General features: G+C 42.6%; 1 long non-coding RNA gene across 1 annotated transcript in view; it reads right to left on the minus strand.

Moving 5' to 3' along the window:
* The window catches only part of LOC142185076 (uncharacterized), an 86070-nt gene extending 64201 nt beyond the window's left edge, over positions 1-21869 (minus strand). Inside the window, exons 1-2 of the long non-coding RNA XR_012711856.1 lie at positions 21846-21869; positions 21507-21551 (exon numbers count right to left, since the gene is read on the minus strand). This is a non-coding gene — a long non-coding RNA (uncharacterized LOC142185076). The remainder of the gene's footprint in view (positions 1-21506; positions 21552-21845) is intronic.
* Positions 21870-22574: the final 705 nt, after the last annotated feature.

The following is a 22574-nucleotide window of genomic DNA, read 5'->3' on the forward strand; positions in this document are numbered from 1 at the left end:
CAGAACAGGGAATTAAAGCTTCCTTAGCATCTGCCATTGTTGTAAGACACTTACTTGTGGTCACGGGGGCAGTGGTTGTAGTTGTCAACTGTGATGTAGAAAGAGCTGTAACAAAATATCAATGTTAGCAAGTCACCAATTACATATGGACAAGAGTCACCTACAGCAAGAGTCACTGCTTGTCTACGGTTCTCTGCTCTGACTCAAAGATGTCCCAAATGGGTCTCAATGGTGTCCATATAACAGGAGTCATTTTGGAGGGTGATTGAGACTCCACCCAATATTGACAGCACCAAAGAGCTTGCTGGAGATCACAGGGTTCTTACATCTACACTTACTTGTAGTCTCAGGTGTAGTGGTTGTAGTTGTCGATGGAGAAGTGGAAGTAGCTGTAACAAAATAAGTGTTACCAAGTCACCAACAATAAATCGGAAACAATAATTCACCGCTTACAGATGTTTCCTTCCTCACCTATTGGCTGGACTTGCCTAGGTATGTGTGTAATGAGATGAACAGCTTTTCAAAACAACAAGATTTCTTGATATTCGGTCACAAATGATATGCTATGTGTGGCCACCTAGTGGTTGTGCTGTACTTTGCAGCCAATCAAGTGATATTGACTCAGATTTACCAGTAGTAAGTGTATATTTCTACAGGCGGGCTAAACAGGCACCAGATTTATTACCACATCTGATGGTGGATGTTAAATCTGGTAAATTTTTAGACTGTCTAGTTTACGTTTAGAAGACAGAAGTATTAGAGGCTTCCTAAATATTTCCCATTCCTATTGTAGCCACTCTTGACTGTGGCTCAGAATAAAAAAAAAAAAAAAGGCTGTGTTTCCAATATTTTCATTAGGATCTCTATAATGAGGTGGGTGGTTTTGACCTGGAGCAGACACCGAGGGACCACCCACTTCAATTGGAGCAGGGCTGGAGTATTCCGGTACAGATGGAGCTTCTCCTTCCAGCTCGGCCCTCCATATAGGTTCCAGCGCTGAAGGCTTTTTGGAACAGGTCTCAGCCCCCCACCTCTTATGTTGCTTCTAACAACAAAATTTTGAGGACCTCCAAGGGAAAATCACCCAATACTGACACTTACTTGTAGTCTCCGGTGTAGTGGTTGTAGTTGTCGATGGTGATGTAGAAAGAGCTGTAACAAAATCTCAATGTTAACAAGTCACCAATTGAAGGTTTTTTCCAATCTGTGGGCTGTGTTTGGTAATAATTGGCCCATCCATTTGTTAGAGGTCTGAAATGTAGTCCTCACACCAATCTGCTGTTTATATGGCCCCAGAACATATACGGGGTATACAGAAGGAAGCAGAAGGCTCTGTCTTTATATAACCCCTGAGCTGGAGTCCTGCACGTCTGTCTTTGTTCACTTGAATGGGAACAAAACTCCAACATGGCTGGTATACATTGGATGGAGTCTCCTACGATCATCTTTGCCCCTTGTATAGGTTTCAGTAGCAGACGCTACCTTCCACAGCTCATTGGGTATTAGATCACTGAATTTATGTGGATGACCTTCCCTCTAGTCTTCAGCATCAAAAATGGCCTCCAACATAGGAAATCCCTTTAACTTTATATGAGCAAACACTGCAACATCTATGTGTCCTCTGAGGGGAAAGATCCAATGTCAATTGCAATGAAAAAAAATTGAAAAAAATTGCTAAAAACAGAGTAGTGAGATTTCCTTGGCCTTTGCTATTGTTAGAAGACACTTACTTGTAGTCACAGGTGAAGTGGTTGTAGTTGTCAACTGGGAGGTAGAAGTAGCTGTAACAAAAATGCAATGTATTCAGCTGCCAAGTATAAAAGCAACAGACATCTAAGCTATTGAAAAGATAGTCAAGGCGAGGAGGAATTGTCATGAGGTCTGGGCCAGAGGAACAATCAGATAAATCCTTTGAGCCCTAAGTTTATTCAATGTTTCTGGTGGTAAAACTAATCTGCACATTCTAGATTCTGGTACAGCCAACACAACTGAACAATAGTAGAAATATCACCAATGATCACAAAACACATCACAATCAGTTTTTCTTCCATTGATCTTCTCCTTTTGTTACCACTAAAAAAAGTTACTGTTACAAATCTTCAAAGAGAATGGGAATTGCTACCGACTATGGTTGTGTGTCATCCATTATTGTCTGAAGACACAAACCTGTAGTCACCGGTGAAGTGGTGGTAACGCTCGATGTGGAAGAAGCTGTAACAAAAAATTCTGTCAAGTCACCAAGAGTAAAGCAAGACTTGGAAGACCAGAGCATAGTCTTTAGTATGAGTCACTTTCCTGCTAATCTTCATCCTCTTATGTTGACGTCATTTCTTCAAAAAGTCCATTAAAGAATTTATCAAGGATGAGGATACCAAGGAAGTGATGTGTGATTGTTACTGTTACGGTTCTGTGTATATGTTTAAAAATAATATTTTTAAATGACAGATCCGCTAGTCTGCAAGGCACTGCAGCAAGGTCAACAGGCCCAGATGGGCGGCTGTAAGGTCTGAACAGTGTGCTACTAGTTAAACTGAACTGGCAGTCATGTGGCGCGGTACACAATGTGAACAAGCTGCAACAACACCCTGCCAGTTAGCCACACTGGACAGGTGCACAGTACAGCTGAAACAGCAAGGCTGCCAAGGGATAAACTTCACCCCAGGTCAGCAACAAAACATGCCCCTGCAACAGCTAGGAGCTACTAAGTGAGGAGACAGTTAAATGGCTACTGATCCCACTGGCAGGGCCAAGGAATCCTACCTAGATCCCTAGAGACTGCTCCTACCATTAACTGGAACCCGGCACTAACCTCCTGTCTCAAGGTACACAGTCAAAGTGTGAGCACTGGGCAGACGTCGGCTCACACCATATAAAGGCTAGTCCCAGCCCAAGAGGGCGGTGGCCATGATGTCACCAATCATGCTCAGTATGGGCAAAACGGGACTTAGCCTCTGAGCGGCTGCACAATGTCTGAGCATGCTCAGTGGGCCGAAAGCTGGACTTACACTCCAGACACCTCACTACCTGAGGCCAAGAGTTAGATTGACCCCGCAGGTGGCGCTGTGTGCTGAGAGAGAACCCTGCGGGACCCAATCCTAACAGTTACATGGCCACGCTGCAGCTCTTTCCCTTTCAAATAAATGGGTTTAACCTATAGCGTGGCCATATGGCCAACAAATGTGATGTCACTGAGGGAGAAGAGTACCATAGTACTTAGTACCATAGTTTTGAAGATGAGACTCCATGGACTGTTATATTTATCCCAAAACACCCGCCCCACCCACCCCCACCCCCACCTCCCCATATAGCAGTCACCAACGAAGAGGAAGATGAGACTCCATGGACTGTTATAACCGAATCCCCCCCCCCAGGGATGAGAATCAGTTTGGTTGTGTGAACACTACATCCTAGAGGTGGGGCCAATGGTTGCCATAAAATAGTTACAATTAAGGCAACAATAGAAAACAAGGTTAGAAAAAAGATCTTGCTGGCCTCCATATTGTCAGAAGATACCTACAGGTAGTCACTGGGCAAGAAGTTTTGGACATGCAGGACTTTGTGTCTAGATGGGCAGAAGACACACACAGGCGGTCACCTCTGAAAACCCATGGAAGTGAATGAGTTTGAAAGCTGGATTTCCATCTCCTGTCCAGTTTCGCGGGGCAGAAGATGGAAACCGGCCGGATTGGCTAAACTGGAGACTGGGCGCAGATGTGAACCCGCACTTAGAGGGATTAGAGATTGCAGTTGTTGATTTCGAGAAAGCTAAAAAAAAAAATCTGGCTCATCACAAACTATTGTCTATAAAAATGGGATTAAAAGCTTTAAATGATTGAAATCTCAGATTTAATAAGATACAAATGTCTAAATGTCAGAAACAAATTTGTTGGATATCGTCCAGTGCAATAAATTCTGAAATGTAAACTCCTGTGTAAAGGTCATTGAGAGGTTAGATGGATCTTCAGCACTTGTGTGCACTAGTGTAATACGGCCACCTATGTCTCATCAAATATCTTATGGTAGAAATAGTTACTCTAAAAACATGAAAAAACTTTTGATATCTGTCAATTTTTATATTTGGAGCTCTGATCTGCCAAAAACGTACTTTATCCACATACGGATGGACATTAAGATGTATGGCCATGTATGCAACGTATGGATGATAAGAATCTAGTGATTCTTTAGCCTTGGTCATTCTCCTATGGGAAGGAGCTGAGCCAATCAAAGGTGTAGCTGGGAAAGGTTGGATCCAAGGAGAGAATTTTAGAGGAAGATCAGAATCACGCGATTTTCTCATTTCACAAGGAAAGCTCCATAGACCTCACACATCTTGGACAATCTTCCATGAATGATTCCAAGTTGAAGCCAATATGGCAGACAAGAAGGACATCCTCTCTCTCTCGTTGTCCATTGCTTCTCAATAAGAAGAAAAAGGATCCACTTTAGGTGAAAATGGAGGAATTACTTTGGCTTTAGTGATATTCTCCCCTAGTCACAACATTCTCATAACTTGATAATTCTTCATGAGTCTTGTAAACCTTATTTGAATTCGGATTTGTAGAAAATTCTCAAGATGTCCCTACTTTAGCCACTTAGACTTATATGGACTGGTCCAACATTGAAGTTAGTCTCTCTCCAAATAGGAGTCTTCATTTTGAAACTATTTCATTTTCGATTCCTCCTTGTTCTAATACGCCGATGCCTTTGGGATTGCCATGACTTAAGTTTCATCCCCTAGTTACCAATTAGTCATTTGAGTGGAGAGTCCATTGAGGTTCTTTTTGGGGGCATCAGCCCTGTCAAAAGCATCATCGTGAAGAGGTTTGTGTTTAGGGGCATAATCGATGGGGAGGCAGGCACTTTGTCATAGACTATGTGCAAACTCCAACGAGGCAGGTATTCTTAAGATGGGCCTCAAAAATGCTGATCTTGGTAAATCAGCCCCAAAAATCAATATTATTTAACATTTTTTTCTATAAAACAAAGTTGCTTACAAGAGCCGGAGCTGATCCTCTACCACTGAACTGCCCAGTGTGTATTGTATTATAAGAACATCGCTGCTACTTTGTTACCCTCAGGTTACAATGATGATCTACTTACAAGTAGGTGATGTACTGCTTGTGCTCATAGTCGTAGTCGTTGGAGTTGTTGGTGAGGACGTCGTACTTGATGATGGCGGTGAAGTTGCTAAATAAATAAAACACCAGAACATTGTAAAATGCTTTCTAGTAAATTTACAACTTGCCCCACAGAAAAGACCTTATACAGCGCTGTACACAGAAACAGAAAAGACCTTATACAGCGCTGTACACAGAAACAGAAAAGACCTTATACAGCGCTGTACACAGAAACAGAAAAGACCTTATACAGCGCTGTGCACAGAAACAGAAAAGACCTTATACAGCGCTGTACACAGAAACAGAAAAGAATTATAGGTGTTAGAATATGCGGAACCAAAAGGATGTTTAACTTTTTCAAAGTTCTAGAATTTTTGTAAAGGTTTTAAAAACTATATAAGTTTGTGTCCTTCTTTAATGGGTAGGATTATTAACCTCTTCATGTAGGGCGATATCTATAAACCACTCAGCTGTATAATGGAATCTTTTGTGGTTCTATTTGACACATGAATGAATAAAACAGAATGAGAAGAGAAAATTCCTCACTTGTGCAGGGAAGACAATAGGGTGGACGACGGCAAAAATCCAGGGATTGACCAAGGCAGGTACATGGACAAGGTGGAGGTGTGGCAGTGTTTGTGGTTAGAGACGTTGTAGGGCTCATGGTAGGAGCTGAAAAATAATCTTATTTGTAAATTCTTACAGATTATACATTCTAACCAAGAAACTGTATAAATATCTCCTTCCAATAAACATGGCGAGGTTCAGGGCGACATATGTGATAGTATAGAATCCTGGTTTATTGAAACATCTCAAAAACATCATTACCAGGTGTAGAAGCGAAGCTTACATGTTTCACATCATGTCATATTGAATCTTAATCATAACTTAGGTATAGCATTAGAAACTCTCTCACCCCTTGGCATCTAAGGCCTGGCCCTTTCCTGGATCTTCTCATACCTCGCCAACCGCATATTCAGTATCTCCAATTTGCACACCACTTCCTCGCCACACCTTCTTTCTTTAGGTTTTCCACAGGGCTTCGTCCTAGGACCCCTCCTGTTCTCCATCTACACTCTTGTCTTAGGCCAACTCATAGAATCTCATGGCTTTCATTACCATTGCTATGCTGATGACACTCAAAAATATCTCTCTGGAGCAGCCGTTACCTCTCTTTTGTCCAGAGTGTCTAGCAACCATATCTTCCTTTCTCTCCTCCCACTTTCTCAAACTTAACATGGAGAAAATGGAGCTCATCATCTTCCCACCACCCCGTACGGCCCTCTACCTGACCCATCCTTCAAAGTTAATGGTACCACTTTCACCCTTGTCCCACGGGTCCGATGACTTGGGGTAACCCTGGACTCCAGCCTTTCCTTCAAGTCGCACAAACCCTCAACACTTCCTGCCGCCTCCATCTCAAGAACATCCATCAAATCTGCTCCTTCCTTACCCCAGAAACTGCTAAGATTCTCCTCCATGTCCTCAATCTCCTGCTTAGATTACTGCAACACCCTTTTCCATGGACTCCCAAGCAAATTCCCTCACCCCCTCTAGTCCACCTGAAACTGTGCTGCTCACTTAATTCACCTCGCCCCCGTTCTTCATCGGCTGCTCCCCTCTGCCAGTCCCTCCACTGGCTACCTATAGCCCAGTGCATTGAGTTCAAGCTAGTAACATTAACATACAAAGCCATCCACAACCTGTCCCCTCCATATATCTCTGACCTAATCTCCCGCTACCTGCCCACACGTAACCTCCGATCCTCCAAAGACCTCCTACTCCGCTCGGCTCTTATCCAGGGAGAGGGTTGCTGAGGGTAAACAACCACTGTCAACTTGTATAATGGACCACAATGATGATGGGCCCAATTCCTTATGGTACTAGGAAGGAGAGACTGGCAGGGAACCAAGGCCAAACCAGCACACAATATTTGAGGAAGGGATCCATGAGGAGGGTGTTACTTATCTCATATTTGTAACCCATTCTGAGCCTTTTTTCCAAACATTTTCCTCCCTGGACAATCCCCTTAACTATGGAGTAACCATGTGGATACCATTTGAAATACAATCATCATCCCTTTAAAAGGCTTTATACTAATTTTTCCCATGGGTCATTCCATGACGTCTTCCTACCAGTGTTTATTGTATTATAAGAACATCGCTGCTACTTTGTTACCCTCAGGTTACAATGGTGATCTACTTACAAGTAGGTGATGTACTGCTTGTGCTCATAGTCGTAGTCGTTGGAGTTGTTGGTGAGGACGTCGTACTTGATGATGGCGGTGAAGTTGCTAAATAAATAAAATACCAGAACATTGTAAAATGGTTTCTAGTAAATTTACAACTTGCCCCACAGAAAAGACCTTATACAGCACTGTACACAGAAGCAGAAAAAAATTATAGGTGTTAGAATATGCGGAACCAAAGGAAGTTGTTTTTTTCTTTTTTCAAAGTTCTAGAATTTTTGTAAATGTTTTAAAAACTATATAAATTTGTGTCCTGTTTTAAGGGGTAGGATTATTAACCTCTTCATATCACTACTACTTTGTTACCCTCGGGTTACAATGGTGATCTACTTACAAGTAGGTGATGTACTGCTTGTGCTCATAGTCGTAGTCGTTGGAGTTGTTGGTGAGGACGTCGTACTTGATGATGGCGGTGAAGTTGCTAAATAAATTAAATACCAGAACATTGTAAAATGGTTTCTAGTAAATTTACAACACAGAAAAGACCTTATACAGCGCTGTACACAGAAACACAAAAGAATTATAGGTGTTAGAATATGCGGAACAAAAGGATGTTTTTTCTTATTTCAAAGTTCGAGAATTTTTGTAAATGTTTTAAAAACTATATAAGTTTGTGACCTTCTTTAATGGGTAGGATTATTAACCTCTTCATGTAGGGTAATATCTTATAACCCACTCTCAGCTGTATAATGGAATCTTTTGTGGTTGTATATGACAAATGAATGAATAAAATAGAACGAGAAGAGAAAATTCCTCACTTATGCAGGGAAGACAATAGGGTGGACGACGGCAAAAACCCATGGATTGACCACGGCAGGTACATGGACAAGGTGGAGTTGTGGTAGTGCTTGTGGTTAGAGACGTTGTAGGGTTCATGGTAGGAGCTGAAAAATAATTTTAATTGTAAATTCTTACAAAATATACATTCTAACCAAGAAACTGTATGAAAATCTCCTTCTGTAGGTGTCCCCCAAGGCTCCGTCCTAGGACCCCTCCGGTTCTCCATCTACACCCTCACCCTTGGCCAACTCATAGAATCTCATGGTTTTCAATACCATTGCTATGCTGATGACATTCAAATATATCTCTCTGGACCAGACGTTACTTCTCTGTTGTCCAGAGTTCCAGAGTGTCTAGCAGCCGTATCCTCCTTTCTCGCCTCCCGCTTTCTCAAACTCAACATGGAGAAAACGGATCTCATCATCTTTGCCCCACCTCGCACGACCCTCTACCTGACCCAGCTATCATAGTTAATAGAACCACACTTTCCCCTGTCCCAGGGGTTTGCTGCCTTGGGATAGCCTGGGACTCTGACCTATCCTTCAAGTCCCATATCCAAATCCTCAACACCTCCTGCAGCCTCTAACTCAAGAACATCCATCAAATTCACTCCTTCCTCTCCCCTGTAATTATAAAGATGCTTGTCTATGCCCTCATTGTCTCCCACTTAGATTACTATAGCACCCTTCTCCATGGCCTCCCAGTGAATATTCTCCACCCCCCTCCAGTCCACTATTAAATGTGCTGCTCGCTTAATTCACCTCGCCCCCATTCTTCATCGGCTGCTCCCCTCTACCAATCCCTGCACTGGCTACCCATTGCCCAGCGTATTGAGTTCAAGATACTAACATTAACATACAAAGCCATCCACAACCTGTCCCCTCCATATATCTCTGACTTTATCTCCTGCTACCTGCCCACATATAACCTCCGATCCTCTAAAGACCAGCACGCAACATTTGAGGAAGGGATCCATGAGGAGGGTGTTACTTATTTCATACTTGTAACCCATTCTGAGCCATGTGTCCGAACATTTTCCTCCCTGGACAATCCCCTTAACTACAGAGTAACCATGTGGATACCATTTCAAATACAATCATCATCCCCATAAAAGGCTTTATACTATTTTTTTCCCATGGGTCATTGCATGATGTCTTCCTACCAGTGTGTATTGTATTATAAGAACATCGCTGCTACTTTGTTACTCTCAGGTAACAATGGTGATCTACTTACAAGTAGGTGATGTACTGCTTGTGCTCAAAGTTGTAGCCGTAGTCGTTGGAGTTGTTGGTGAGGACGTCATACTTGATGATGGCGGTGAATTTGCTAAATAAATAAAATACCAGAACATTGTAAAATGGTTTCTAGTAAATTTTCAACTTGCTCCACAGAAAAAACCTTATACAGCGCTGTACACAGAAACAGAAAAACCTTATACAGCGCTGTACACAGAAACAGAAAAAAATTACTTGTTAGAATATGCGGAACCAAAGGATGTTTTTTTCTCTTTTCAAAGTTCTAGAATTTTTGTAAAGGTTTTGAAAACTATATAAATTTGTGTCCTCTAATGGGTGGGATTATTAACCTCTTCATGTAGGGTGATATCTTATAACCCACTCTCAGCTGTATAATGGAATCTTTTGTGGTTGTATATGACAATGGAATGAATAAAATAGAATGAGAAGAGAAAATTCCTCACTTATGCATGGAAGACAATAGAATATCTCTCTGGACTAGACGTTACCTCTCTTTTGGTCGGAGTTCCAGAGTGTCTAGCAGCCATATCTTCCTTTCTCCCCTCCAGCTTTCTCAAACTCAACATGGAGAAAACTGAGCTCATCATCTTCGCCCCACCTCGTACGACCCTCTACCTTACCCATCTATCAAAGCAATTCACAACCTGTCCCCTCCATATATCTCTGACCTAATCTCCCGCTACCTGCCCACACGTAACCTAAGATCCTCCAAAGACCTCATCTGCTCTTCACACAACCATCTCCAGGATTTCTCCCACGCATCCCCCATGCTCTGGAACTCCTTACCAAGACACATAACACTGACCTCTACAATCACAGGCTTCAAAAAGGCTCTGAATACTCCCCTATTCAGGAAGAGCTACAAGCCCCAATAACACTATTATCACTACACTTCCTCGCCACACCCTCTTTCTGGTGGGGTTCTCCAAGGCTCCATCCTAGGACCCCTTCTGTTCTCCATCTACACCCTCACCCTTGGCCAACTCATAGAATCTCATGGTTTTCAATACAACTGCTATGATGATGACATTCAAATATAACTTTCTGGACCAGATATTAGCTCTGTTGTCCAGAGTTCCAAAGTGTCTAGCGACTGTAGCCTTCTTTCTCTCCTCCCACTTTCTCAAACTCAACGTAGAGAAAACGGAGTTCATCATCTTCCCCCAACCTCCCTCCAAATACTCTCGCCCCCCTCCAATCCACCTTAAACTTTGTTGTTTGCTTAATACACCTCTTCCCCCATTCTTCTTTGGCCGCTCCCCTTTGCCAATCCCTACATTGGCTACCCATTGCCCAGAAAATACAGTTCAAGTTTCTAATGCTGACATACAAAGCCATCCACAAACTATCCCCTCTATATATCTCCGACCTAATCTTCCGCTTCCTTCCCACTGTTACGGATATATAGAAATAAATTTCCTGCACTCAAATTAATGCTTCCAAAATATTGTGAACTTTTATTAACATCCGACAAAAACGTTTCGGTCTTATATAGACCTTCTTCAGTTTGTCTTAAAAATACAAAAGGAAATAACAAAATATAAGTGATTCCATCTCATAAATATAGTACAAATAATATACAAATAACATACAGACAATAGTACACAACAAGGTAATCAATGGTGTTAGATATGTAGCCCAAAAGGTATAAGGTTTATGACATGTGCATATCTGGGTAACACCATAAAATGAGCAGGCAATAGTAGAGCATGCATAAACAGGTGAAGTAGGTGTATTCAACAAGATGATATACTGCCAAACTGAATAGGATATGTCGCCGTGCTTCTACTGAGGAATGGTGCCCAGCTTACTAGACAAAATGTTATGTCCTATGAATACATTGGTATCACAAATCCTGTACAATCTTACCGGTGGGGTATAGTGGAAAGTGGAAGCTTCTGAAATGGTCCAGGTCAGAGGGTGCAGTAGAGGTATGAGAGTGTGGGGTTAAAAGGGATTTTTGGCGCCAAGAGCCATCAGACCGGGAGCCCCGCCCCTAAAGGGGGCGTGGCCCCAAGCCAAAGGACCCTCGGCGCCTCCCCCACAATGTCTAATCAGCTAAGGGGAAGAAGGAGGAGAAGGAGGATGGCGTTGGTGGTATAGAGGGCAGACACAGGTTTCCCTGTGTCCGCAGCGTTATAAGCCGCCCCGTGAAGTGTGGAAGTCGGGCACTTCCGGTTCGCGTGTGCCGCGACAGGAAGTTATGCGTTCCACTGTGGAACGCACAAGGAAGACGGGCACTTCCGGCTCGCATGTGCCGCGGCCGGAAGTTATGCGTTCCACAGTGGAACGCATCGGGGGAAGTATGTTGTTCGGCTAAGATAGCCGATAATAGGAGAGTGCAGGCAAGTCTACATAGGAAGAACTAATGGAGTAGATCACAGGAAAGAAGAAAGGAAGGAGAAAGTATAATAAAAATAAAGAATAAAAAATAAAAAATAAAAAACAAAGACAAGTGTATAATGGAATAACCATGCGTTCCAGGCTGGAATACATGGAGGAATTAAAGGGACATGTGTATATAAAAGGAAAAAGGAAAAAAAAAGGGGAAAAAAAGGGGAAAAAAAAGGGGGAAAAAATCTAAATAAGAAAAAAGGAGAAAAATAAGGAAGAAAAAAGTGAAGGAATAATGGGGAAAAAAAAGGGGAAAAATCAGAAGAGAGGGGGGAAAAAAAGGGGGGTACTAAGGGGAGGGGGGGGGAAAGAAGGAAAAAAGAAAAAAGAGGTGAAGGAGGGGAAAGGGGGAACGAAAGGAAAAAAGAAAAGAAGAAGAGAAGTGGGTAAGGGGCAGCGAACTACCCCTTGTAAGAAGACACCGGTAAGTATTGCCCGGGCACCATAATTTTCCTCCTAGGTCATAATCGATTCTGCAGAGAAAGAAAAATATATTTTAGTAATCAAATAAAGAGTCTAAGCAAAGACTTAACAAAAACTCCTGATGTCATAATCACGGTTCAGTCCGCGAGGCTCTAGTGTTTGGAATTTGTGAATCCAAAAAGCCTCTCTGAGTTTTAATGTTTTAATTCTGTCACCCCCTCGTCTGGCCTTGGGTATATGTTCTATGACCTGGAATTTTAACTGAGAAATGGTGTGTTTGGCTTGGTGGAAGTGGTAGGGAATTGGTAATAACAAATTTTTAGTTCGTATGGTACTCTTATGTTGAGAGATACGGTCACGAATGGCCTGTGTCGTTTCTCCAATATACGCTAAACCACATGGGCATTTAATCATGTAGACTACAAAATTAGTGTCGCAACTAAAGTAGTCTTTAATAGGAAACTTCCTACCTGTGTGTGGATGTGTAAGATGGTCACCTTTCTGAATGTTATTGCATTGTGGGCAATGTAAACAAGGAAATGTACCATTTTTGCGGGTATTGAGAAATGTTTGTCGTGGTTGTCTAGTACTTGAGCCTAAGTCTGCTTTGACTAATTTGTTGCGTAAATTGGCGGCTCTCCTGAAACATGGAAGGAAAGGTTGCGTGAAAGATGGAATATCAGGATAACCTTTTTGTAATAACGGCCAATGGGTACGGATAATTCTGTGGACCTTGTAAGTAAACGGATGAAATGTATGGATAAAGGGGATACGCTTAGAGTTATCATAGTGTGTTCTGGGGTTATGATTTCTGTTCAAAGTAGTGATTTTTGATGGGTATCCTCTCTCAGTGAATTTAGATTGTGTTTCTAGTAACCTTTGTTCCCTGAGTGAGCTGTCAGACACAATGCGTGAGACCCTTTGGTATTGGGACCATGGAAGAGATCTTTTAGTTGCTGGGGGATGGTAGCTAGAATAGTGTAATAAACTATTACGGTCTGTAGCTTTAGTGAATAAGTCAGTTTGAAGAGAGCCATCAAATTGTTTAATCACTGTGGTGTCTAAGAAATCAATTTGCTGTGTATTATGGTGTATGGTGAACTGTAGTTCAACCCATACTGAGTTCAAAAAAGAGTGAAAATGGAGGAGGGTGTCCAATGGGCCCTCCCATATGCAGAAAACGTCATCGATGAACCTTTTCCAACATAAACAATGTTGTTGAAACAAAATGTTGTTGTAAATGTATTTCTCTTCGAAGAATGACATATACGCGTTTGCATATGGGGGGGCCACATTGGACCCCATAGCGGTACCCTGTACCTGTAGGAAGAAATCATCACGGAACATAAAGAAATTGTTAGTCAAAACCAGTTCTAAAGCAGTCATGCAGAATTCTATTGTGGCTGGAGATTTATTGGAATTTTCTAGTAATGTACGAGTGGCCTCAATACCTTTCTGATGTATTATTGAAGTATATAGGCTGTTGACGTCAAACGTCACCAGCCAACAATCCTATCCTAGTTTGGGTAGGGTCTTAATATGGTTTAGGAAGTCTCCTGTGTCTAATAAAAAAGATTTAGTTTTTTTGACTAATGGAGTGAGTATTCTCTCCAATACAATGGCCAGGGGTGACAGGACCGAATCCGTTGAAGCTACGATTGGCCTCCCCGGGGGGTTTTCCAATCGTTTATGTATTTTGGGAAGTACATAAAAGACAGGAATGATGGGATATTTTTTAAGGAGAAATTCATGTGTCTTGGAATCAATGATCTTTCTTTCCAAAAACATGTCCATAATAGTCTTGATCTTATTCATAATGGATAGGGTAGGGTTACCTGGTAATTTCTGGTAGATTTTGGTATCAGTGAGCTGAGATTCAATCTCCTGAATATAAGCTCTTTTATCCCATATCACTATTGCCCCACCCTTATCTGCGGGTTTAATTATTACGTCCTTATCCTCCATAAGGGTTTTGAGGGATGTTTGTTCTTCTGGGGTCAGGTTGGGAGGATTGAACCAGGTACCTCTCTCTATATTAGTGCAAAGGGCCCTAATATCTTTCTTAACCAGGTCCACAAATGCTTCTAACGCATGTGAGCCTCTTGGGGGAATATAAGTACTCTTATTTCTCAATCCGAGGGTAGTGACGCTCACAGGAGTAGTATCTTAGCCGAACAACATACTTCCCCCGATGCGTTCCACTGTGGAACGCATAACTTCCGGCCGCGGCACATGCGAGCCGGAAGTGCCCGTCTTCCTTGTGCGTTCCACAGTGGAACGCATAACTTCCTGTCGCGGCACACGCGAACCGGAAGTGCCCGACTTCCACACTCCACGGGGCGGCTTATAACGCTGCGGACACAGGGAAACCTGTGTCTGCCCTCTATACCACCAACGCCATCCTCCTTCTCCTCCTTCTTCCCCTTAGCTGATTAGACATTGTGGGGGAGGCGCCGAGGGTCCTTTGGCTTGGGGCCACGCCCCCTTTAGGGGCGGGGCTCCCGGTCTGATGGCTCTTGGCGCCAAAAATCCCTTTTAACCCCACACTCTCATACCTCTACTGCACCCTCTGACCTGGACCATTTCAGAAGCTTCCACTTTCCACTATACCCCACCGGTAAGATTGTACAGGATTTGTGATACCAATGTATTCATAGGACATAACATTTTGTCTAGTAAGCTGGGCACCATTCCTCAGTAGAAGCACGGCGACATATCCTATTCAGTTTGGCAGTATATCATCTTGTTGAATACACCTACTTCACCTGTTTATGCATGCTCTACTATTGCCTGCTCATTTTATGGTGTTACCCAGATATGCACATGTCATAAACCTTATACCTTTTGGGCTACATATCTAACACCATTGATTACCTTGTTGTGTACTATTGTCTGTATGTTATTTGTATATTATTTGTACTATATTTATGAGATGGAATCACTTATATTTTGTTATTTCCTTTTGTATTTTTAAGACAAACTGAAGAAGGTCTATATAAGACCGAAACGTTTTTGTCGGATGTTAATAAAAGTTCACAATATTTTGGAAGCATTAATTTGAGTGCAGGAAATTTATTTCTATTTTGCTATGGCTATGAGAAGCATTTTCCTGGCACCAAACTCCTTGACCGAGTGACGGCACATTAAGATGTTACGGATATATATATATATATATATATATATATATATATATTTTTTGAACAACAGAACCTCTAGTCTGTAGAACACTACAGCAAGGTCCACAGGCCCAATGGTGGGCGGCTGTATGTCTGAACTCAATGTGAACTACTGCAAATACACTGCAGCCTGAACTCAACGTGAACAGTGTTTACTGTGTGACCCTCCATGTGAACAAGGTGCGACTAAAACCCTGCCAGTTTAGCTCAATGGCCAGGTGCACCAGTACAAGTGAAACACACACGGCTGCCAAGGGTTAACACTCACCCCAGGACAGCAAACACACACTTACCCCTGTGACAGCTAGGGGCCACCACGGAAGTTTTAGAACATTCCCCTGCACACAGCTTGGAGTTACCAGGGAGTTTGCATGCTGCAGTACACAGCTTGGAGCCATACATGAAGTCAGACAGTACACCTAGGCTATCTCACAGACCATACCTGCTGCAACTCTACAGGCTGGAACATTGTCTATTGCTCCTAGCCCTGGTATAGAGCTATCAGTTCAGGGTTTACAGGTCCACAGCACCCAGGGGAAGCAGAGGAACCCCACACAGAGGCCTAGTCTGACAACCTGCCTGAGTACTGGAGCTTATCCCTGAAAACTACTTTCATTCACTCCGTGGACTTTGAGGAAATTTTAGTCAAAGTATGAGCACCTGGCGGGCGTCGGCTCACACTATTTAAAGGGAAGTCCCGCCCAATAGGGGCGGCGGCCATGACCTCACCGCTCATGCTCAGTAGGGGAGAAATGGCCCTTAGCTTGTGAGCAGCTCCAATATATCTGAGCATGCTCAGTAAGGTGAAAGCTGGATGGTTAGACTGACCTGCAGGTGGCGCTGTGCGCTATGATAGCAACCTGCAGGACCCAATCCTAACACCCACATGTAACCTCCGATCCTCCAAAGACCTCCTACTCCGCTCGGCTCTTATCCAGGGACAGGGTTGCTGTGGCCGAGCAACCACTGTCAACTTGTTTAATGAACCACAATGATGATGGGCCCGATTCCTTACGGTACTAGGAGGAAGAGACTGGCAGGGAACCAAGGCCAAACCAGCATGCAATATTTGAGGAAGGGATCCATGAGGAGGGTGTTACTTATTTCATATTTGTAACCCATACTGGGCCATGTTTCCGAACATTTTCCTCCCTGGACAATCCCCTTAACTACAGAGTAACCATGTGGATACCATTTGAAATACAATCATCATCCGCTTAAAAGGCTTTATGCTAATTTTTCCCATGGGTCATTGCATGACGTCTTCCTACCAGTGTGTATTGTATTATAAGAACATCGCTGCTACTTTGTTACCCTCAGGTTACAATGGTGATCTACTTACAAGTAGGTGATGTGCTGCTTGTGCTCATAGTCGTAGTCGTTGGAGCTGTTGGTGAGGACGTCGTACTTGATGATGGCGATGAAGTTGCTAAATAAATAAAATACCAGAACATTCTAAAATGGTTTCTAGTAAATTTACAACTTGCCCCACAGAAAAGACCTTATACAGCGCTGTACACAGAAACAGAAAAACCTTATACAGCGCTGTACACAGAAACAGAAAAACATTACTTGCGGAAGCAAAGGAAGTTGTTTTTTCTCTTTTCAAAGTTCTAGAATTTTTGTAAAGGTTTTGAAAACTATATAAGTTTGTGTCCTTCTTTAATGGGTAGGATTATTAACCTCTTCATGTAGGGCAATATCTTATAACCCACTCTCACCTGTATAATGGAATCTTTTGTGGTTATATATGACAAATGAATGAATAAAATAGAATGAGAAGAGAAAATTCCTCACTTGTGCAGGGAGGACAATAGAATATCTCTCTGGACTAGACGTTACCTCTCTTTTGGTCGGAGTTCCAGAGTGTCTAGCGGCCGTATCTTCCTTTCTCTCCTCCAGCTTTCTCAAGCTCAACATGGAGAAAACGGAGCTCATCATCTTCGCCCCACCTCGTACGACCCTCTACCTTACCCATCTAACAAAGCAATTCACAACCTGTCCCCTCCATATATCTCTGACCTCATCCACAACCTGTCCCCTCCATATATCTCTGACCTCATCCACAACCTGTCCCCTCCATATATCTCTGACCTAATCTCCCACTACCTGCCCACACATAACCTCAGATCCTCCAAAGACCTCCTACTCCGCTCTTCACACAACTGTCTCCAAGATTTCTCCTGCGCATCCCCCATACTCTGGAACTCCTTACCAAGACACATAAGACTGACCCCCACAATCACAGGCTTCAAAAAGGCCCTGAAGGCTCACCTATTCAGGAAGAGCTACAAGCCCCAATAACACTACTATCACTACACTTCCTCGCCTATGCTGATGACATTCAAATATATCTCTCTGGACCAGATGTTACTTCTCTGTTGTCCAGAGTTCCAGAGTGTCTAGTGGCCATATCTTCCTTTCTCTCCTCCAGCTTTCTCAAACTCAACATGGAGAAAAGAGAGCTCATCATCTTCGCCCCACCTCGCACGACCCTCTACCTTACCCATCTATCAAAGCTGTCCACAACTTTTCCCCTCCATATATCTCTGACCTAATCTCCTGCTACCTGCCCACACGTAACCTTAGATCCTCCAAAGACCTCCTACTTCGCTCTACGGTCATCTGCTCTTGACACAACCGTCTCCAAGATTTTTTCCGGTGTATCCCCCATGCTCTGGAACTCCTTACCAAGACACATAACACTGACCCCTACAATCACAAGCTTCAAAAAGGCTCTGAAGACTCCCCTATTCTGGAAGAGCTACAAGCCCCAATAACACTACTGTCACTACACTTCCTCGCCACACCCTCTTTCTGTAGGTGTCCCCCAAGGCTCCATCCTAGGACCCCTTCTGTTCTCCATCTACACCCTCTGCCTTGGCCAACTCATAGAATCTCATGGTTTTCAATACAACTGCTATGATGATGACATTCAAATATAACTTTCTGGACCAGATATTACCTCTCTGTTGTCCAGAGTTCCAAAGTGTCTAGCGACTGTAGCCTTCTTTCTATCCTTCCAGCTTCTCAATAATCAACATGGAGAAAACAGAGTTCATCATCTTCGCCCAACCTCCCTCCAAATACTCTCGCCCCCCCCTCCAGTCAACCTTAAACTGTTCTGCTCGCTTAATACACCTCTTCCCCCGTTCTTCATTGGCCGCTCCCCTCTGCCAATCCCTACATTGGCTACCCATTGCCCAGCAAATACAATTCAAGTTTCTAATGATGACATACAAAGCCATCCACAACCTGTCCCCTCTATATATCTCCGACCTAATCTCCCGCTACCTGCAAACATGTAACCTCAGATCCTCCAAGACCACCTACTCTTTTCTGCTCTTATCCAGGGACAGGGTTGCTGAGGGCGAACAACCACTGTCAACTTGTTTAATGAACTACAATGATGATGGGCCCAATTCCTTACAGTGCTAGGAAGGAGAGACTGGCAGGGAACCAAGGCCAAATCAGCACACAATATTTGTGGAAGGGATCCATGAGGAGGGTATTACTTATTTCATATTTGTAACCCATTCTGAGCCTTTTTTCCAAACATTTTCCTCCCTGGACAATCCCCTTCACTACAGAGTAACCATGTGGATACCATTTGAAATACAATCATCCCCTTAAAAGGCTTTATGCTAATTTTTCCCATGGGTCATTTCATGACATCTTTCTACCAGTGTGTATTGTATTATAAGAACATCGCTGCTACTTTGTTACCGTCAGGTTACAATGGTGATCTACTTACAAGTAGGTGATGTACTGCTTGTGCTCATAGTCGTAGTCGTTGGAGTTGTTGGTGAGGACGTCGTACTTGATGATGGTGGTGAAGCTGTTAAATAAAATACCAGAAAATTGTAAAATGGTTTCTAGTAAATTTACAACTTGCTCCACAGAAAAGACCTTATACAGCGCTGAACACAGAAACAGAAAAACCTTATACAGCGCTGTACACAGAAACAGAAAAGAATTACTTGTTAGAATATGCGGAACCAAAGGAAGTTGTTTTTTCTTATTTCAAAGTTCGAGAATTTTTGTAAATGTTTTAAAAACTATATAAATGTGTGTCCTTTAATGGGTAGGATTATTAACCTCTTCATGTAGGGTAATATGTTATAACCCACTCAGCTGTATAATGGAATGCTTTGTGGTTGTATATGACAAATGAATGAATAAAATAGAATGAGAAGAGAAAATTCCTCACTTATGCAGGGAAGACAATAGGGTGGACGACGGCAAAAACCCATGGATTCACCACGACAGGTACATGGACAAGGTGGAGTTGTGGCAGTGTTTGTGGTTAGAGACGTTGTAGGGCTCATGGTAGGAGCTGAAAAATAATCTTAATTGTAAATTCTTACAGATTATACATTCTAACCAAGAAACTGTATGAAAATCTCCTCCTTCTGTAGGTGTCCCCCAAGGCTCCATCCTAGGACCCCTCCTGTTCTCCATCTACACCCTCACCCTTGGCCAACTCATAGAATCTCATGGTTTTCAATACCATTGCTATGCTTATGACATTCAAATATATCTCTCTGGACCAGATGTTACTTCTCTGTTGTCCAGAGTCCCAGAGTGTCTAGCGGCCGTATCCTCCTTTCTCGCCTCCCGCTTTCTCAAACTCAACATGGAGAAAACGGATCTCATCTTTGCCCCACCTCGCATGACCCTCTACCTGACCCAGCTATCATAGTTAATAGAACCACACTTTCCCCTGTCCGAGGGGTTTGCTGCCTTGGGGAAACCTGGGACTCTGACCTATACTTCAAGTCCCATATCCAAATCCTCAACACCTCCTGCAGCCTCTAACTCAAGAACATCCATCAAATCCACTCCTTCCTCACCCCTGTAATTATAAAGATGCTTGTCTATGCCCTCATTGCCTCCCACTTAGATTACTATATAACCCTTCTTCATGGCCTCCCAGTGAATACTCTCAAACCCCCTCCAGTCCACTTTCAAATGTGCTGCTCGCTTACTTCACCTCGCCCCCGTTCTTCATCGGCTGCTCCCCTCTACCAATCCCTGCACTGGCTACCCATTGCCCAGCGTATTGAGTTCAAGTTACTAACATTAACATACAAAGCCATCCACAACCTGTCCCCTCCATATATCTCTGACCTAATCTCCCGCTACCTGCCCACATATAACCTCCGATCCTCCAAAGACCTCCTACTCCGCTCTGCTCTTATCCAGGGAGAGGGTTGCTGTGACCGAGCAACCATTGTCAACTTGTATAATGGACCACAATGATGATGGGCCCAATTCCTTACAGTGCTAGGAATAAGAGACTGTCAGGGAACCAAGGCCAAACCAGCACACAATATTTGAGGAAGGGATCCATGAGGAGGGTGTTACTTATTTCATATTTGTAACCCATTCTGAGCCATGTTTCCGAACATTTTCCTCCCTGGACAATCCCCTTAACTAAAGAGTAACCATGTGGATACCACTTGAAATACAATCATCATCCCCTTAAAAGGCTTTATATTAATTTTTCCCATAGGTCATTACATGACGTCTTCCTACCAGTGTGTATTGTATTATAAGAGCATCGCTGGTACTTTGTTACCCTCAGGTTACAATGGCGATCTACTTACAAGTAGGTGATGTACTGCTTGTGCTCCATGGTCATGTGATGGACAAGTGCATGGTTCATTACAAGGCAGATGTCTGATTACTGTGCTGTGACTATAATGATCTGTGCACCTGTGTGAGTCACATGACCATGGACTATACATGACATGACCATGGACTATTCATCACATGATCATTGAATATACATGACTTGGCCATGAACTGTACATGACATGACCATGGACTATACATCACATGACAATGGACTATACATCACATGACAATGGACTATATGACTTGACCATAGACTATACATGACATGACAATGGACTGTACATCACATGACTATGGGCCTTATATCCCATAACTCTGGTCTGTATATCACATGACCAGGACCAAGTCAAAAATAGATCAGAAAAACATGATACATTATAAATTATAATGAAATTTCATTATCTGGTTTATTATAAATGAATACATATCAACACATTCCCTTGTAAGCAGATGATAAATAACTATTCCATACTTGTGGTCGGGCTCGTAGTTGTTGTGGTTGGAGACGTTGTAGAAGCTGCAAAATATAAGAGCAATATATACTGATGAGATAATAGACATTACTATGTAACCACTTTGTATTCGGCCCCTGAAATCTCCTCTCATTGGTTTATAAGAGATATCAGAAGATACTTTTGTCTCCATGTGAATTCTAAGCACAAATAACATTGTCTCCCCATCTCCATATATTGGACATTCCTAACACCTACAGCCTGATGGGGAGAAAGGATCTCAAGATGTTTCACTGATCAGATTTCTGCTCTGAAAGTAAAATTAGATAAAAAAATGTAACAGATAGGAAGGAACTTACTTGTGGTCCCGGCAGGGGTTGTGGTTGGAGACGTTGCAGAAGCTGCGAATCATAGTTATTGCTCAATATATAATCATGAGATAATAAACTTTACTAAGAATAACCCAAATCCATATGACTAACAATTTTAGGATTTGGTCTCATCTTATTTTATAATTAGCGTAAAACATATCAGTAATTGCAGAGTAGAGTGAAAAGCCCGGACAAGATGGCGGCTCCATAATGAAGCACAGAAAATACATCCAAAAATAGATGAAAAAAGTGATAAATGTCATTATCTGGTTATCATAAATACATGAATAGAATGGCCAAACCTTCCCTTTAAGCAGACGATAAATAAATAAGAACTTACTTGTGGTCGGACTTGTAGTTGTGGTTGGAGACGTTGTAGAAGCTGCAAAATATGATCACACAGATATTCATCAATATATAACCATGAGATAATAAACTTTACCAATCTATTAATATAGAAAGAATTTTTGGATTGGACCCCTGGAAATCTCCTCTTATTAGTATATAAGAGATATTAGAAGATCCTTTTCTCTCCATATACATTATGTAGGCACAAATAATACCACCACCCCATCTCCATAGAATTGTCCATGTGCAGACAGTCCTGCCTGATATTATTACAGTATCACACACTGTGTAGTAGTCAGATAGAAAACTCTTCTGTATCCAAACACTTACTTGTGGTCCTGGCCGGGGTTGTGCTGGGAGATGTTGTAG

This window comes from Leptodactylus fuscus, chromosome 11 (assembly GCF_031893055.1).
Source record: "Leptodactylus fuscus isolate aLepFus1 chromosome 11, aLepFus1.hap2, whole genome shotgun sequence".
Classification (NCBI taxonomy): Eukaryota; Metazoa; Chordata; class Amphibia; order Anura; family Leptodactylidae; genus Leptodactylus; species Leptodactylus fuscus.